Here is a 20,570-nt window from a genome sequence, read left to right on the forward strand (position 1 = left end):
ACATTAACTCCATCTCATAATAAGCAACCTGAGGCTTAAGGAAACAAGGCAGATGTTGCCAGGAATGAATCAAAAAAGCAGCAGTGGCAGAGGCCAAAGCAAGTCTTCTAACTCCAAATTCTTTATTTCTCTGCCTGCACACACACACGTGTTGCTCAGCTTCGGTAATGTATAGTCTCTCCCCCCTCGCAAGTCCTGATACAAAATGAAATGGTGTGAACTGCAGCAAAGGGAAACCAAAAGCTCCAAATTCAAGGGCTGTACAATCCTACTAAAGAAGGCCTCATATCTGGAAAGTGATGTTCTCTGTTTGAGCTTCCTCTCCTGTTCACTGTCTTGTAAACCAGAACCCTTTGCATCAGGCTTTAAGTGGAGAATAATTTTAGCTGCACATTGGTTCATTTAGTCCCTGTAGCAAAGAGAGAGCAAGCAGATAATCCGTGTTCAAAAAGAAAACAAGAGGAAAGTTTTTCTCTTTACCAGGATTAGGAACACAGGAGGAGAGGAGTCAGGGGCCCTGGGTGCTGTATTAGTTCCCTGTGGATGAAGCAACAAATTATGACCATCATGTTAGCTTGAAACAATAGAAATTTATTCTGGAAGCCAGAAGTCCAAAACTGAGGTGTCAGAAGGAAGGCACTCCCTCCACCGTCTCTAGAGGAGAAGGCTTCCTGCCTCTTCCAGCTTCTGGTGGCTCCAGGAATTCCTTGGTCTATGGCTGCATCACTGCAATCCCTGTCTCTGTCTTCACATGGCCTCACTCTCTTTTCTCTTTGTATTTTCTTCTGTCTCTTATAAGGACACTTGTCATTGGATTTAGGGCCTACCCAAGTAATACAGGTAAACTCATCCCAAGATCTACCTGCAAAGACACTTCTAAATAAGGTTCTGGTTGGACATATCTTTTGAGGGGCCACCATTAACCCACCACAGATGTATTTAATTATAAACAGATTTTATCTTTTTTCTGCTTGGTTATTGCCGGTACATAGAACATTTCTTGATTATTTGAAGATTTATTTGTACCTCACCTTCTTTCTGAGCTCTCTTTTTAGTTCTTATTGTTTTTTAAGTGATGCTTAGAATTTCTAGGGAGACAATCCCATCATCTGCATAAATGATCATTTTCTTCCCTCTTTTCCAATTCATAACTGCATTTGACAATCGTACTTTTGAGACGAGGTTCTTAAAAAGCAAATTATCTTAAGAGCTGGCGTAGGAGTTATTGCTAACAGTTAAAGGAAATCAGATTTGCCGAGGCATAGGAACAAAGTAAGAATGTCAGGGTACTTCAGGTCACAGACTTAAAGAGCTGTTTTGTCTTCAAAATTACTTAATTTCTTCCCTTGATTCTGACAATGGATACACCAAGGCTCAAATTACCTGAAGCTATTTGCCCAAGGTCACTCAACAGAGAAAGAACTAACAATACAAAAAAATAAATCTCTCCTTTCAATCTCCGATAGCCAAAATAACATTTTAAACGTGAAGATGTAAGCGTGTTACTCACTTTAAAATCATTGACTGCATTGTTTCTAAGGCAAAACTTTACATGGCCTGCAATGCCCTCGGTGATCTAGCTCGCCTGTCCCTGCAGTCTCCTCAACTTTATGTCTCTTTTACAATTTAAATTATAAAAGTTTTTCACTCTGGTCTGGACACATTTCCCTGAATCTGCCAAGCTGGTCTCAGGGCTTCCTGGCTGAAGGAGAATTACATAAAATGATCCACATGTGTGCACTCTCCCCTTGCTAGCCCCTGTTCCCTGTTTAACTCCAGTTGCCCAAGAGAAGATAGGTGTCACCATCCTCCCTGGGTCAGATTAATGCCCGGGCTTTTCCCTCTCATCACAAATCTAAAGTACATTCATATCATGTATAACAACCGCAATTAATTAATGTTTTATATAATGTATTTGTTCAATGTCTGTCTTCCCCACTAGACTGTAAACTGCATGAAAACCAAAACCAAAATTTATTCATTATTATACACTGCACCTTGCACAGTAACTGGCTCTTAGTATTCGTTTAATTTTAAAACAGTTCGATAAAGGAAGCATTCATGTTTATGCCTGTTTTGTGACACTATAGCCTTTCATTCTTCAGTCCTTCCAGTATTCCGTCGGCTTCTTTTCCTGCTATTGCTGTGTATCTGCTACGACTATTCTTTCTCCTTTTCTAACCACCTAAGGCAGAGTGGTTATTTTAGAAAGACACAATGCTTAAATAGCATCAAATAATAATTTTAAACACTTGAAAGCATCAGACAGATTGTATAAAAATTAGTGTGGGCACAATCTATTACGATTCAGAATATATCTCAAGTGGTCCTTTTCCGGTGACCTTTATTTATGCTATAATGAGAACAATAAACTTAATAGCCAGCATGTATAAGATGTCTCCTTTATACAGGCACTTATTCTCAATTCGCACTTCCTTCCCAGACCTAAAGGATCTCATCTTTCTAGAGTATACTGTAAATTGAGGAATCAAACAACATTATTCTTTCTGTTGTTTTGAAAAGATTTGCAGGTCATGAGCCATCTTCTAAAACTGACCTAAAGCTTAAAGTTTCCCCAAATGAGAATATCCAGCTACCCTACAATTATCGCAATTACATATTGTTCCTGTTTTCATTTATGCATATAAAAACTAATAATAAAATACGGCAAATCAGTTTTTCATGAAGGCAGTAGCATACAGTAATTATTTCACTAAGAGCCTGCCAAATTATTTTCAGGAAGTACGTATAGAAAATGGTTGTGTTCTCAGCGTCTCTCTCATAGCCTTGAGTCTCAGGCACAAATTGCATGGCATGAAGGAAAACAAAATCCCATTCCAAACATCAGGTTTTTATCCTCTTGCAATGTGTGTAAAATGAACTCATGATGAGTTCCTGAGGGTGAAATCATTCTTCCTCCTTCTTGGTAACTTTCTTAAACTGTGCAGTGATTACTGAGTAGCACCAGATTTCCAAACCTAAAAAGTTATGCACGGTGCTTCTTTTTTGTGCCCTTATGTAGCCAAATGACCATATGGGATATGTTAACAAGTATTAACAATAATTCCTCATTATGCTGAATTGGTCATATTCCACGTGGAGGGAGTTTTATCTTTAATTCTAAGTGCTTATGTAAATGAGGGAAAGATAAAATGAAATCTAGTATATCCGTAGTATACATAAAATAAATAACTAATAAGGACCTACTGTATAGCACAGAGAACTCTACTCAGTACTCTGTAATGATCTATGTGGGAAAACAATCTAAATATGAGTGGATTTATGTATATGTATAACTGATTGACATTGTTGTACAGCAGAAACTGACACAACATTTTAAATCAACTATACTCCAATAAAAATTTTCTTTAAAGTACAGTATATCCAGTAGACCCAGATGGGATGGGGACAAAAACTGTGCCATAGGGTTAAGAATTAAAGGAAGGACCTAGAGGTGAATAACCTGGATCTGACAGGTGGACATCTGAAAGATGCCTGCACACACCTAAAAGATGATCATGTTGAAGAGGGTTAGGCTCTTTATTTTCAGTGTCTGATTGGAGCACAGGACCCAATGGATAAAAGCTATAGAAACACAACCTTTACTTTTCTTTAAGGAAAACTATTCTTTTTTCTTGATTAATTTTTAAATTTATTGAAGTATAGTTGCCTTACAATATTAGTTTCAAATGTACAACGTGGTGATTCAATATTTTTATAGATTACATACCATACAAATTTATCATAAAATATTGTCTATATTTCCTATGCTGCACAGTACATCATTGTAATGTTTATTTTATAACTGGTAGTTTCTCCCTCTTAATCCCCTTCATGCATATGGGGAGTTGAAGAAAAGTATTCTTAAAAGCATTGCTGTTAAGGATTTAATGGGTAGCTCAAGTGGATGGGGATTGGACATCCCCCGCCCCCAGCTCCGGCAGAAGCTGACAGTGTGAGCAGCCCTTTGCTGGGACATTCTTGGAGGAGATGTGTGTCCTACGGAAGGATATCCTGTTTCAGTGATTTTCAAACCATAGCCTGGCGGGGCAAGAAAAACATGTGAAGAGGCAAACGTCTAGGTCTCCAGTTTTTGTTTGTGTGTGTGTTTGCATCTTTCCCATTACTTATGAATTTTCAGAGTAGTGTTTGTCAGTCACATTCTCTGGTCATCACTTAGGATTGTTGATTTTGTTTTGGGTTTCTTTTGGCTTTTGGTATCATTAGCAAATTGTAGATTGTGATGTTTTTGATGTATTTGATGCACTAAAGTCATTATTCTTTTTGATTCCCAAATGTCCCATCCTAGGCCAGTGAGAGGTCCTTCAGATTGTCTCCTGTGTCCTTTAGATGTGATACCATTCGTCTCTGTGTGCCTCTTTAGTCTGGCACAAGATATTCCAGGCTCATCAAATATGTTCCCTGCCTCAAAAATGGAATCAACCATTTCTCCAAGGAGCCCTGGTTCTTTTTATACAGGAAGGGGTTTAGTGGGGCAGAACAGATCCATTTATATATGCTTTATATATAGGAGTTTGGGTAAGAATTCATTTGAAAATAAAGCAAAATTTTTGCTATAAAATGGCTTAAAAAATAGTCATCTAGATAATTTTTTAAATCCCCTCTTCTTTGAGAGCCTCCAGATACAACTAATTCCTAAAATAGGAATTCAGCATTTTGCTGGACACAGAATTCTTTGGACCTAGAAAGTTCATTACAGGAGTTCCATCTAGCAATAGTTTACTATATAATAGTTGGAAAAAACTCTCAGTTGGTAAACAGATTTTTTTTTAAACATTGAAAAATGTGCAGCTTTGGGGCCAGATTGAAACAGCTAATTTAGTTCTTTTGGTGAACACAGTTCTAGCTGCTTTTTAAAAAGCATTTTCATCATAAAATAATTCATACAAGCATAGACTTACATAAAATAATATCTGTGTAGCCAGAATCAATATTTTAATACTTTGCCTTATTTAATTTTTTTAAGTTATGAAACATAGTAGATGTATTTAGATCCTCAGGATATCCCTCCTGCATGCCTTCCCCAACTGAACAGTTAACCTTTATTGTCAATTTTGTGCTTCTCATTCCTATGATAATTTTTTAACACTGATCTTACGTATCTGAAATCACTTGGCATATTTTAAACTGTATTGACATTGTACCATGTGGTACCTATTATTATTTAATCTGTTTTTGCTTTTTTCTGGAGGAACATTGCTTCTGAAACACAGCCTGCAAATAAATACATGTAGTTCTTTTTTATTTGTGTTAACTGCTGTCTTACAGTCCATTCTATGAAAATACTATAATTTATAGTAGTGATATTACTGGTATCACACTGAAGACTATTTAGGTTGTTTTCAACTTGTGTTATTACAAACACTGCTATAACACACATTTTTAAACATGGGTCTTTATGCTTCTGTAACTGAGCTGCTTTAGGTCATACACACAGAAAAATTCCTAGGTCGCATGACACACACATCTTCGGCTGTACTGGATATTACAGAATCGTTTCAAAACCAGTTACACCATTTTTCACTCCCACCAAAGGTGGATGAGTTCCACACAGTGACATTCTTACCAATATTTGCTATTTTAAAATATTGTCATTCTAATGCGTATTAAATATTATATTAAGTGGAAGTTACCTGATTACTAGTGAGGTTGAGGACATTTTCATATATTTATTTTGCACTCAGATATGTTCATCTGTGAATATCTGGTTCATATCCTTTGCACGTTTTTCTCTTTGTTGTTTGTTTTATCTTACTGATTTGTAGATGTCTATACTGCAAATTAATCATTTGCTGGTTATGTTTCCCAATCGGTTACATTGGCAAATAGGATTGCTGTTGATTTTTTATACGACTATTGTGTACCTAGAAAATGTTATCATGTTTACTATTATTTCTAACCATTATTTACACATTTTCTTATATTTGTTTTATGCTGACAGTTACATGATCTTCATTTAGGACACTTTTTGTCTATTTTCAATTCATGTAATTGCTCTTTGCAAAACTGTCTTATTGAACAGTCAAGAAACATAAGCACTAAGTTGAAAATAGTTGGAAACAATAAGTACCCAAGCACAACAGACACATGCTTTTTTACCATTTCCTTGATTTTTGCCATTTTATTATATTACCATATTTCTTAAATTTTCTTTAAATTTACTGTTTATCCAATTAAACAGATATTTGATTTAAATTCTTCACCATTTATATTTATTACCTCTAGTTTATAAGTAAATATCTTTAGGTTACAAATTGACCACAAAGTACCACCTTAGATGTATGTTATATTATACTTTTATTGGCATTCCATTCTACCTTGTTTGTGTGGTGATATATGCTACCTTGTTTTTGTGGTGGCATATGCTGTCTTGAGTCAAAATTTCTGTATACATGAATGTGTTTATAGGGTCTGTTTTGATCTATTTGCCTACCTCGCAGCATGTCACACTGACTTATTTACTATAGCTTCACAACAAATTTTGATATCATGTAGGAAAATTCCCCTAAACTTGTTCATCCTCAAAACTGTGTTAACTACTCATGGCTATTCTATATATATTTTAAAACCAGCAATATTAAATTCCACAGAGAAGTTGGCCTTGAACTTTATTTACAAACCAATTTGGAGCAAATGACATGTGTATGGTATTTCTTTCTATCCACAAATAGCATATATTTCTCAATTGATTTAGGCTTACTTTAATATTGTTTAGAAAATGTTACAATTAAATTTCCCAATAAACATCATGTATATCTTTCGTTAGGGTTGTTCTTTGGTTCTTATATTTTTTGATGACTTTATAAATAATATATACTATTTATATTTTACTTTTGAACTGTCTGTGTTTATAATGTAACTCTATTTTGCTTATTGATAATATAGAAAGTCTGCTAAACATTCTTAATTCTAAAAGTGCATATAACCTAGGTGGTTTAGTTAGACAATCATATTATCTACATGTAAATGAGTTTGTTTCTTCATTTCTTCTTTTATAATACTATAACTTTTTTCACTGTCTAGGCTAAGACAAAAAGTTATATTGACTAAAAATTGTGATAACAGAAAAACGTCTCTACATTCTGACTTTTAAGAAGATAGTTCTAACATTTCACCGTTCAGTATTACCTGCTGTAGAGTTATGGTATATATTCTTTGTCAGTAAAGCAATTCTTTTATTCCTAAATTTTCAAGTGCTTTAAAAATCATGAAGTGTTCTGAATTTAACCAAAGGATATTTTGTTATCTATGTAGATTATTATACTTTCTCTTTCTTCATTAGTTTGTCAATAGGTATTTTAATATTAAGCCATCCTTCAATTCCTAGGAAATTTTTTTTATTATTTTGATATGTTTCTATCTATGATTGCAGTGAAATTCTTCTATATTGGCTCTTGTACTTAATCGCTAATATTTCTGACACATATATACTGTGTAATAATCTGTATAAGATTATAATTATCGGTTGTAATTTGTGCAAATATGTGTGAACTCACTTGTCACCCACCTAGTGTTCTCCTTTTGGGGAGTTTTAAGCTAATCATTTGATTTCTTTAATGGCTAATAGGATATTTATGTTTTCCTTGTCTTCTTGAGTCAATTTTGGTAATTTATATTTCTTGAGAATGGTTTTGCTTACTGTTCTCTGAGAATCTTGGGTATGTCACTTTGCTGTCTTCTATTATTTTGGACAATTCTTAGCCTTAAGTCTTCAAATTTTTTTCCTGCTCTCTCTTTTCTCCTGGGAATTACTCATGTTTGACCATTTTATATTGCCCCATAGTTTTTGGATTCTCGTTTCTATTTTTTTAAATTTACTATTCTTTTTCTCTTTGCATTTATGTTTCCATTGAACTATCTCCAAAATCTTCATGGAAGGAATATGCTTTGCAAGGATAAATTTCTTTGCTCGCTTGATATTAGGCTTGGACATACACCTTACCTTGGTGATGGATTGCGTGTGGAAGTGTTAGTTACCAGTTTTGAGCCTAGGCATTAGAGGCATATACTATTTCTGCTTGTCCACTTGAGGCTGTGAAAAGAACATATCCTGGGAAGCCTGGTGTTGGATTTGACCCATGGTCTGGAGACAAGCCCATCTAAGCCCAACCTATATCAACTAAAACTCAACTGTCCTACATACGAGCTAGAAATGATGCTTGTTGCTGTATGGCACTGAAGTTTCTGGTGGTTTCCTAATAAGAATTACGTTAAAATTATGAAGTGGTACACTGGATCATAGGCTTTGCATTTGTTTAACTTCAGTAGTTACTGCTAAAAGATTTTCCAAAGTTCTTGTATAAATTTATACATCAACCAGCAGTGTAACTGCTTGACTTTTTTGCCAAAACTTGGAGTTGTTTAGTCTTTATGGTGACAAAAAAGACTACCTTTTTATTAAACCCACAAAATACGAGAGTATTATGTAATTTTAAGTCAGTTTCTAAAATTTAATATACTCTAATAAAGTTGTAACAGCAGTAAATAAATATTTTGAAAATCAAGCTGGTATCACTCTATCTAGAAGAAAATTAAGTGAAAGTACTTTTCATCGTAGAAGGGAGATAACTGCTGATGTCCTAACTAATTCAAGAACAACTTATAAAATTTTCTAAAGTTGTTTCCAGAAAATCAGTGGCAATGGGTTGAGACACACCTCCTACTTCAACAGGGTAGAGTCTATGTTATATGTTGGTTTTATTCTTTGCAATTGAACTGCACCTGTACAGTGTGCCATTCTTGTCTTTAGCCTTAAAGGTAAAGAGAAAGTCTTTTGTTGCACCAGTTTGAAGTAACTCTGAAACAAGGCTCCCTTTATTATAGTATCCATTCACATTATAATATTCATTCACATGAAAGAGTTCGTAACTGCAGTAAAAAGACCAAAAGAATATAGGATTTCCTGATCACCATTTTGGGTGGATTTGGTTAACTGTATAAAATGAGGGATAGGGACTTCCCTGGTGGCGCAGCGGTTAAGAATCCGCCTGCCAATGCAGGGGACACGGGCTCGAGCCCTGATCCGGGACGATCCCACATGCCCGGGAGCAACTAAGCCCGTGTGCCACAACCTCTGAACCTGCGCTCTAGAGCCGGCAAACCACAACTTCTGAAGCCCACGTGCCTAGAGCCCGTGCTCCGCAACAGGAGAAGCCACTGCGATGACAAGCCCGTGTGCCGCAACAGAGTAGCCCCAGCTCGCTGCAACTAGAGAAAGCCCGTGTGCAGCAACGAAGACCCAATGCAGCCAAAAATAAATAAATAAATAAATATTTTTAAAACAATGAGGGATAAATACTCAAAAGCATGATCTGTTTAACAAGATTTCTAGGTACATAAGAATGCAAAATATAAAATGTTCTAAAATATTCACTGATCACCAAGCATATAAAATTGACGTTAAACTTATGTTAACTTGATTCCTTCCACTTCTTCAGTGGTCCTATGAAGAGCTCCTTATCTGCTGCCAGGGGTGGGACCTTTGACCTAATGGAAAGGCAAGTACTTCTGGTAACAAGCTCCAATAGCCTTTACTAGGGTCCACCTTAAGAAGGGAAAAATCACTCAGGTAAAAATCTTTGGGGGACTTCCCTGGTGGCGCAGTGGTTGAGAGTCCGCCTGCCGATGCAGGGGATACGGGTTCGTGCCCCGGTCTGGGAAGATCCCACATGCCGCGGAGCGGCTGGGCCCGTGAGATATGGCCGCTGAGCCTGCGCGTCCGGAGCCCGAGAGGCCACAACAGTGAGAGGCCCGCGTACCGCAAAAAAAAAAAAAAAACAAAAAAAACCCCACAAATCTTTGGGGTAAGTTTAGGTACCTAGTTACCACTGCATGCTCTCGAATTAGATTGACTTCAGCTGTTCTTGGAAAGAATTCCAGTGCAGTCACTCAAGTTTTGGTTCTCTTTTACATAGCTGCATTCAGAGGCATGAAGCAATGTTTAGGGAAAAAGTGATACTTACACCTGAAATTTATATTTTTCCAAGTAACCTTTTGGTATTATAGATGCAGGAAACCCTCAGGTGGTAAAGCTATATATGTTCATGGTAAGTGCTATGGACTAAATTGTGTCCTAGCTAAAACCTAAGTTAAAACTCTAACCCCCAATGTGACTGCACCTGGATACAGTCTCTAGGAGGTAATTAAGGTTAAATGAGATCATAAGGGTAGAGCCCTAATCTGATAGGACTTGGCCTTATAAGAAGAAGAAGCAAAACAGAGAGAGAGCGCTCCTCCTCCAGTTGTCTCTTTTGCTTTCTCTGTATGAGGACTCAGGGAAAAGGCAGGCGTCTACAAACAAGAAAGTGAGTTTTCACCAGAAACCAAATTCTGCCAGACCTTCATGTTGGACTACCCAGCCTCCAGAACTGTGAGAAAATAATTTTCTGTTTGAGCTACCTGGTTTATGGGATCTTGTTATAGCAGGCCAAGGTAATACAGTAAGTCTACAGTCCGGTGTTGATGTGTAGAGCAGTTTGGACAGGTAAAGATGAACAGTGTCATTCAGGAGGGGTTCCAGTCCATCGGCTTATCCTTGCACACCTGAACAAAGCAGTAGATCAGACACACCATGCTGTTAACTTGTTGAAACTTGGACTCGATTCATATGATTCAATTACAACCTAAATTTCTCATCTTGGTATTATATTTGCAGATTAGTTGGTACAGTTGACGTTTGAACAGATACTGTTAATAGGTAGTCTGAATGTGAACTATCTCTAGCAAATTCCTTCTGGTGACTTTTTAAATTTCTCTTTGGCTTCATTAACAGTCATACTGCTCCAGTATTATTCTGTTTGCACTCTCACAGGGCCTTTCCCAGATGTACCACCTCCTGGGACCACTCCTCAGCTGACCCCAGGTCCCTCCCTGGCTTTAGGCCCCTTTTATGCCATTCTTGGAGAGCTCCAGGCACCGCAGGGTTATAGGAGAAGGGTCACTTTGGCAAAGACAGGTGGTCATGGAGCTGGGGTCAGAGAGGGGCATGCCTCCTTCCTGGAAGTTACTGGGAACCCCCAAACTAGTCCCTGCAGTGTGTCCTAAATGGTGGGGAAGGCGGGAGGGGACGGTGAGCTGCTCATTCTTCCTCCCCAGGTCCAGGCAGACTGATGGCAAAGTCACCCACAGCTCACCTGCTGCCAGCCTCTGCCTGGGCACCACCAGTGTGGGGCCTGAAGGTGCAGGAGTTCCTAAGACTGTGCACCCTGGGGTCCGGTGCCCACCTTTTGGAGCCCAGGCAGCCGCAGGTAGCTGACAGCCAGCAGGCTCGTGCTGCACGGGGAAGCCGGAGGCCCAGGAGAGACGGCTGTGGCCTATGCAGTTGATTTTTAATTACACATATTGACACACTGCCAGTTTGGGCATTGTTTCTTAAATTCTATGACTTGCTTCTGAATTCACATTCTTTTTCTAGCTGAAATATCTCTCTTCTGATTGTTATTTTCATGATAATCTGTGGTTAAGCTCTCTCGGTTTTTATCTGAAATCATGTTTCTCCCTGATTCTTAAGGGTAAGACAGTCTTGGTTGAGGTAATTTTGATGTGCTATCCTGCCGGACCGTAAGGAGAGATTAACATCAGTTCTAATGATACATTTTTTAAACTGATTTAACAAAGGTACAAAGAACAGGCCTTAAAAAAGGTCAGTGTTTGAAACTGGTTGCTTTACTCATCCCAGAATTTTGAATCAAAAAAGGCTGTTCCAATCAGAAAAGGCTGCTCTAAGTATGTATATTAATTCAACAGATACTTCGTGTGAAATAATCATGCTTGACATAAAAGGGGAGAGAGTAAGACTATTCTATGCTCAAGAAGAGTATATTATCTAGGGATAGGAAAGTATTGTAGAACAGGTGTCAGAACAGGTAGAGATAATCTACCGAGGATATTCAGCAAATCAGTGGCGTCAGGCAAACACTGCTTCTCCTACTTACAGGGTATGAGATCTTAGATAAGTTACTTAACCTTGCTGAGATTCTGCTTTTTTTCCATTTTTTTAAGTAATGGATGAACATATCATTCACTTGATAGGATTGATATGATCATTCAATTTAATGGGATGAAATCCTTGGCTCGACATAGGTATTTGGCCAACAGCAGTTTTCTTGAGTGGGACGTTCAACGGGCAGATGCTAAAATGGGAGGAAACCCAAAATGGAGATCTTGGCTTGAAATACACCAATACAGGTCACCAACTGTTAAGGAGTGCTGCGTATTGATAACAATTTTCCAGCACCATTAGTATTAATCTTGCAAAGTTTTACCTATCAAGTAACCCCAAATTATATTTGCTTTAGTTCCTGTTTCCTTAATTACAAATACAGTTGATCTTCTTTGGGTTTTTGTTTGTTTAGGGTTTTTTGGTTTCACTTGTTTTATTAAAGTATAGTTGATTTATAATATTATATGAGTTTCAGGTATATAATAGTGATTCAATATCTTTATAGATTATACTCCATTTAAAATTATTATAAATATGGCTATATTTCCCTGTGGTGTGCAATATGTCCTTGTTGTATATTTATTTTATACATAGTAGTTTTTATCTCTTAAACCCATACCCCTATCTTGTCCCTCTTCCCACTGGTAACCACTAGTTATTTCTCTGTATCTGTGAGCCTGTTTCTGCTTCATTATATATATTCATTCGTTTTATTTTGTATATACCACATACATGTGATAACACACGGCATTTCACTAAGCATAATATTGTACTTTCTAGGTCCATACCCTTTGTTGCAAGTGGCAGAATTTTCTTCTTTATTATGGCCAAGTAATATTCCTCTGTGTGTGTGTGTGTGTGTGTGTGTGTGTGTGTGTGTGTGTGTGTGTACCATGTCTTCTTTATCCAGTCATCTGTTGTTGATGGACACTTATATTGCTTCTGTATATAGCTATCATAAATAATGCTGCTGTGAACATTGGGTTGCCTGTATCTTTCAGAATTAGTGTATCTTTATACACTAATTAGTGTATCTTTCAATCCCCTCACTTTCAGTCTGTGGGTGTCTTTAGCTCCGAAGTTTTTCTCTTATAAGCAACGTATAGATGGGTCTTGATTTTTACCCAATCAGCCACCTTATGTTTTTTGATTTGAGCATTTAGTCCACTGACATATAAAATTATTATTGATAGGTATGTATTTATTGCCATTTTATTTCTTGTTTTCCTATTGTTTTTGTAGTTCTTCCCTGTTCTTTTTTGTTTATTCCATTGTCTTTTGATGACTTTCTTTAATGGTATGTTTTCCTTTCTCTCTAGTTTTTGTGTTTCTATTGTAGGTTTTTTATTTGTGGTTATCATGGGGTTCACATATGTTGACCTATATACCTACTTGTTTTAAACTGGTAGTCCTTTAAGTCCAAACACATTCTAAAAGATCTACATTTTTACACCTCTCTCCCACATTTTGTCTTTTTGATGCCATATTTTACATCTTAATGTTTATCCCTTTACTGATTATTGTAGTTACAGTCAACTTTATGTCTTTTAATATTTGTACTAATTTAAATGGTTAATCCACAGCCTTTACTGTATTTTTGCCTTTATTAGTGGGATTTTTCCTTTCCTATAGATTCTTACTTCTTTTTACAGCCTTTACTTTTCCACTTAGAGAAGAACTTTTAACATTTCTTTTAGAGTCAGTTTAATAGTGCTGAACTCTCAGGTTTTGTTTATCTGAGAAGTTTTTTTATCTCTTCTTCAATTCTAAATAATAATCTTGCTGGGTAGAGTATCCTAGGTTGCAGGTTTTTCCCTGTCAGCACTTTGAATATATTATGCCACTCCCTTCAGGCCTTTAAAGTTTCTGCAGAAAAATTAGTCGATAGCATTATGAGGGTTCCCTTATGTATGATTTTGTTTGTCTCTTGCTGCTTTTAAAATGCTATCTTTAACTTTTGACGTTTTAGTTGCAATATTTTTTGGTGTGGTTATATTTGGGTTCATCTTGTTTGGACCCTCTGTGCTTCCTGTACCTGGATATCTGTTTCCCTCTTCAGGTTTGGGAATTTTTCAGCCATAATTTCATTAGATACCTTTTTGACCCCCTTGTCTTTCTCTTCTCCTTCTGGGACGCCTATAATGTAAATGTTGGTATGCTTGCTGTTGTCCCAGATATCCCTTAAACTGTTCTCATTTTTCAAAATTTGTTTTTGTTTGATGTTCTGACTGGATGATTTCTATTCAGTCTTCCAGATCACTTGAGCATTCTTCTGTATCACCTAGTCTGCGTTAATTCCTTTGAGTGTGTTTTTCATTTCAGTTACTGTATTTTTCAGTTCTGAGTTATTCTTTTTTGTTATCTTGTTCCTTGTTAAAATTCTCACCATGTTCATCTATTCTTTTCTTTCATTCAGTTAGCTTTCTTACTGCTAAGGCTTTGAATTCTTTACCTGGTAAATTGATTATTTGTTTCATTTGGTTTATTTTTTAGGGGTTTTCTATTGCTCTTCAATTGAGACAAATTCCTCTGTCTTCTCATTTTGCTTAACTTTCTCTATCTCTAGGACATGAGGTGAAACAGTTTCCTATTGTGGTCCTGAAGGGATGTCCTTATGTGGGAGCCTCCCTATATAATCTGTGTGCACAGTGGCTTTGGTGGAAGAGCTGGCCTTGAATGAACATAATTAAAATCTTTCCTCAGTGTTTGCTGGCACCTATCACCTTGGTAGAAGGTGGTGCTGAAATGGAGGGGCTAGAGTCAGAGCCAGATGTGAGTCAGGGTTTCCCCTTTGGTCAGTAGCCATTATCACCCAGTGAGGGATGGGGACGGGTCCCATGTTGCTGGAGCAGAAGCCCTGAGGGTTGAGTCTGAGCTGGCTCTGTTCCCTCTAAGTGTGTGCTCTCCCCACCCCAGCATCTGCATCCTCACCCCAAATGGGAACAGTTCTGGAGTAACAGGAGGGTGTGGGCACTTACGGTGGGTTGGGGAGTAACAGGAGAGTGTGGGCACTCACGGTGGGTTGGGGAGTACCAGGAGGGTGTGGGCACTCACGGTGGGTTGGGGAGTAACAGGAGGGTGTGGGCACTCACGGTGGGTTAGGGAGTAACAGGAGGGTGTGGGCACTCACGGTGGGTTGGGGAGTACCAGGAGGGTGTGGGCACTCACGGTGGGTTGGGGAGTAACAGGAGGGTGTGGGCACTCACGGTGGGTTGGGGAGTACCAGGAGGGTGTGGGCACTTACGGTGGGTTGGGGAGTAACAGGAGGGTGTGGGCACTCATGGTGGGTTGGGGAGTACCAGGAGGGTGTGGGCACTCACGGTGGGTTGGGGAGTAACAGGAGGGTGTGGGCACTCACGGTGGGTTGGGGCATTGGCTGTGGCACTTCTGCTGGGGTCAGAGACCCAGACGGCTTTGGATGCGCTACTTGTGTAAGCACCAGTAATGGCTGCCCCCACCCTACTCAAGACGCCGCTTCAGGTCTGAGCTTCCTTTGTCCCCCACAGCTGAGCTCTCCCTTCAGCCTTTGCTGCCCTCATCCCAGTGTGGAACTGTGCCACAGGGCACTGGGGCCTGGGTGGGCTCTTGGCATGGATCGGGATGGGGCTGTCGTGGTCCAGCCACAGACAGAGATCAAGGCTGCTTCTGATGTGCTGCCTGTGTAAGTGCCAGTAATGCTGCCCCTGCCCCGCTCAGATGTGGCTTTGGGTCTGAGCCACCTTTGTGTCTCAAAGCCAAGCTTTCGCCTAGGATGTGGCAGTCCTTGCCCCAGTGTGGAGCTGTGTTGTGAGGCAGGCAGGGCTGGAGTCATCACTCAGCTCAGGCTGGGGCATGTGCAGTGTCAGTCGGGGGAGACCAGGCAGCCACTGGAGCGGCTTTCAGTCCACACTCTCCACCCTGCCTCAGGAGCAAGCTAGCATGCACGCTCCTCACGAGCAGAGCCCAGGCTTCCCACAGGCCTTCTGTTAGTCCAGTGGCCCTCCAACCAGCTAACGGGGCTCATCTTCCCTGTGCTGGACCCAGGCCTGGGGAGCTCAACATGTGGCTGGAACAGCTCCCTCCCCAGGGAGGGTCTCTGCCCGTGTCACAGCCCTTCTCAGTCCTCTCTCAAGAGGCACAGTTCTAGAGCTGATCACTTCTGTTCCCTCCCTACCCGATTCTGTATGGATTTTTTTTTTTAATGGCTCTTTCATTTATGTAAATATACTCCAGTCTCTCCTCTTATAATTAACTCTGCCAGGACCCCGCATGCCTCTTCTTTTTCATTTGTTTGTATGGCTCTTTCTTACAGCCTTGGTGGTTTCGGAGCCTTTCTGCCAGTCTCCAGTTGTCAGTGACAATTGTTCCACATTTAGATGTGTTGTAATGTGTTTGTGGGCGGGGGAGGGGACTCTGCCATCTTAATCTCTCTTCTTCCTTTGTACAGGTATATTCAACCTCTTTTTTTTTCTTCTGGGAACTGCATTTTTCTTTTGTCTACTTTTTTTTCTAGTTTGGTGTTGGTCCTTTAATTTTTGATTTGTTACACTTAAATTGTGTCTTCAGGGAATTAGCTTGAGCATGTCAGTAAAGGCAGATGATAGAAAGGCAGATAGAGGTAACTCAATAAATGTGGATGAGTGATGTCATGCTAAAGATAGTTTTTATAGATGAAGTTGCAAAGTTATTTAAAGAATTCACTGCATTTTCACACTGGTTAATTAGCTGGGATTTTAATCCAGGCCTGATTGACTAAAAATCCTATGCTTTGAAAGATTATACTTCTTTTCCCATGTGTCAAGACACAGACTGGCAGTGGTGTGTGTGTGTGTGTGTGTGTTTATGATCACTACAGCAATCTTGGAATTATCGTTCATGCAGGATTCATATTCTAGCCATTCATATATTAGTCATATGAATTTCAGCAAGATATTTAAACTTTGTAAGCACCACTTTCTTCACCTGTAAAAGGCGATATGGTAACAATTACTTACCTCTCAGGACCTAACTTTTCACATATGTATGATTTTCATACAGATCAAATGTTGTAAAACTTACACGTGTTCTCACCTCATATGAAAATTAAATGAAAAGTGGCAGTCCCTAGGAGGTCATGAGGCCCATTCTTTTTTTCTCTTTGCTTAGTTTGAGAGGCAATTCTTAAACATTAGTCAGATGACAGAGAAGCAGGTTTCCTTAGGCCCCCTCAAATCACACAGCAGCCCAATACAGTCTCCACCTAAAATATGGGTGGAATTTGCAGAAGTTTCTGGATGGATGTTCCTCCTGTGGAGAATTTATGACAACTTTTCCAAAACTTTCCCTCAATCTTTATTATATTCTGTTAATGAGTCAGTGGACTTTTGGCAGGAAGAACAAGTTTCCTTTGGTTCAAACCTTTCTATAGAGGGTTCTGATTAATCTATCTGATGGTCTAAAATCCAAATAACATATGCAATCTTTGGCTGAAAAAGCTCACCCGTGGTGTTATAACAATAATTCCTTCTCCTTGTTTTCATATATAACCTTTTGGAAATATTTCTGTTGGAGCCAACATTTCTATATTTTGGAAACTTGGCCTATGGACGGATGATGGCTCAAGTCTGCCGTTTATTTTCCTTTCAGGGTGTACTAGACCTGGAAGAATGGCTGTTAGACTATTTCTTTTTTTTTTTTAACATCTTTATTGGAGTATAATTGCTTTACAATGGTGTGTTAGTTTCTGCTTTATAACAAAGTGAATCAGTTATACATATACATATACCCCCATATCTCTTCCCTCTTGCGTCTCCCTCCCACCCTCCCTATCCCACCCCTCTAGGTGGTCACAGAGCACTGAGCTGATCTCCCTGTGCTATGTGGCTGCTTCCCACTAGCTATCTGTTTTACATTTGGGAGTGTATATATGTCCATGCCACTCTCTCACTTCATCCTAGCTTACCCTTCCCCCTCCCCGTGTCCTCAAGTCCATTCTCTATGTCTGCATGTTAGACTGTTTCTTAAAGAAAATTTTGTAGGACAACCCCTTTTCTCTGTCTTCCATATCGGAGTGCATATTCATTTCAAGATGTTTTTCCTGACTCCCCAATTTAAAGTAGCTACACCCCCAGCATTCACTTCTGTAAAGGGCCAGAGAGTAAATATTTTAGGCTTTGCGGTCCATATGGTTCCTGTTGCAGCTACTGAACTGTGCCACTGCAGCATGAAATCAGCCACAGACAACATGTAAACAAATGAGCAGGGCTGTGAGCCAAAAAACTTTATTTATAGACACTGAAATTTGAATTTCCTATAATCTTCATGTGTCACACAATATGATTCTACTTTTGATATTTTTCCAACAATTGAAAAATTGTAAAAATCATTCTTAAATCACAGACCATATAAAACCAGGCAGTAGGCTATGATTGTGCCTGTGGACTGTAGTCTGACCTCTTGTTCTAAAACACTGTTTTGTTTAGGATATTTTTTACATCACTTATTATTGAATCTATTTATGTACTTATATTGTCTCTGTACTATCTTGTGCTAGAGTCTAAGCTCTGTCTCTGTAAAAGAAGGGACATTATGTCCTGTTCACCCCTGAGAATAGCATCACAGACACTCAGTAAGTATGTATTGAATGTACAGATCTGCAGCTTCCTGCTAAAGCAGTCCTTCTAAATAAGTAATTCATTTAACATGGAAAGCATATTGAATTCTTTAAGTGGTTCATTTTTTTTTTCCAAATTTCACATATCGTAGAGAATTTCATGGTGAAGAAACAGTATAGAAAAATGTTTTCAGGCTTTGGCGTTATGAAACTCAGCCCATTCTATCAATTAGTGTTTGTGATATTGAGTAACTTATTAAACCTGTCTGTTTTCTCAACTATAAAAATAGAATAGTAATAGTAGCTGTTTTGTAAGACTTATGGTGGGGTCTCTTCTTGACCTTCCATTTTCCTCCCCAAGCCCACTCCCCACCCTTCTCCACCCTGTTCTGTGCCCTGGTAGGTCAACATGTAAGGACAACATCAGTGGTATGCCTTGTCCTCTGGATTCAAGTTGGGTTTTGCCATTGTGGGGGGGGAGAAGAATGAGGTAAGAAGTATTTACTCTCTTAACTTGCTCCTAAGTTTCAAGATGGGCTATGTTACTGGAAGAAAAGTGTCAGCTCACAAAATCACGAATTTATAGATGTGCTGTAATGTACCTAATCAGTGTAAGAACAACTGTGCTACTATCTCCAGGGTACAGCACTATCCTCCATGGTCTCTCTATACCTGCAACATTAAAAATAGTCTCTTTATTCAAGTCTCAAATAATCCTAAATTCCTTCTGGAACCCTGAACTGACCTTAGAAGTTTAAAGAGAAAGTTCTTGAGAATAAATGGTAGCTCAAATTGAAACTATTCTTAGAAATCTGGCTTTGCTGTCTTTGAAATTATGTTAAAATACTGAATGATTCCTCTTGATTCATGTTCCTCTACAGAGTTATGAACTAAGGGGTGTCTACAAGGTACATCCCTGCTTTGCTGAAACATTTTTTTTCTCACAAGATACTTAACATCAGGAAAATTTAGATCAAAGTATGCACTTTCAAATTCTCTTGAAAAGGTCACACTTTCTGACTACACCAGGCTGGCCCACTTCATGGCCATGATGAACTGGAGCTGAGTAGCATTTAACCATTCCCAGGGGCTTTGAACTTGGCAGGCAACCTTGTCCCCACCACTCCCTACTGTGCACTACTCCTAGTTGTGTGGTTTTTATTAGCTACCTAGCCCCTGTGAACGTTTTCTTAGAGAATAAGAGGCAAAGTCATCAGCCCCCAGGGAGGCTGGGGGAAAAGGGAATAAGGAGCAAAATGGTGCATACAGCCATCTAGGAGAATAGGAGAGTGACAAGACTTGGATGGAGTGGGATTGCAAGATGGAGAAAAAAAGGTCCTCTTGGAATTCTGGGTTATAATTGGAAATTGTGATCCATGAGCGGGGCTATGTGTATTTATGCCACCTCTTTTGCTTTTCTGGGTAGATGTGGAAGAGATAGCAGGTTGGGCTTGACCAGGCTAGGGTTTTGCCCAGAGAGCAAGAGAGGCCAGAAAGATGAGACTCTTTGTAAGGGAAGGAATATAATGGTGGGTCATGGAATCTGGGGTGGTTAAAGAGGGAATGTGGACATGAAGGGGTGATGGACACTGAAAAAAAGGTGCCTCATGGTTAAGAACATTCCCTGTGTACAGTGGAGCCAGACTGCATGGACTCAAATCTTATCTTTATACTAGCTGGGTAAATATATATACTCTGTTATATATAATATATATATAAAGTATAGAGTATCATTATATAATATATATATTGTATATACTTTATATATGTAAAGCGTTTAGAACACTGCCTGGTTTATGGTAAGTGCTATGCAGTGCTACAAGAATATTTTTCATGCCCTACATGGAATTCGATTTTAAAAATAAACCTTTAGGGCTTCCCTGGTGGCGCAGTGGTTGAGAGTCCGCCTGCCGATGCAGGGGACACGGGTTCGTGCCCTGGTCCGGGAAGATCCCACATGCCACGGAGCGGCTGGGCCCGTGAGCCATGGCCACTGAGCCTGCGCGTCCGGAGCCTGTGCTCCGCAACGGGAGAGGC

The 20,570-nt window shown here is 39.1% G+C and overlaps 1 pseudogene; it reads right to left on the reverse strand.

Annotated features, from left to right (window-relative positions):
- Positions 1-282: 282 nt before the first annotated feature.
- On the reverse strand, positions 283-11,007 carry LOC132507982 (suppressor of cytokine signaling 2-like; annotated as a pseudogene).
- Positions 11,008-20,570: the final 9,563 nt, after the last annotated feature.

The sequence above is a fragment of the Lagenorhynchus albirostris genome, chromosome 17, assembly GCF_949774975.1.
Source record: "Lagenorhynchus albirostris chromosome 17, mLagAlb1.1, whole genome shotgun sequence".
Classification (NCBI taxonomy): domain Eukaryota; kingdom Metazoa; phylum Chordata; class Mammalia; order Artiodactyla; family Delphinidae; genus Lagenorhynchus; species Lagenorhynchus albirostris.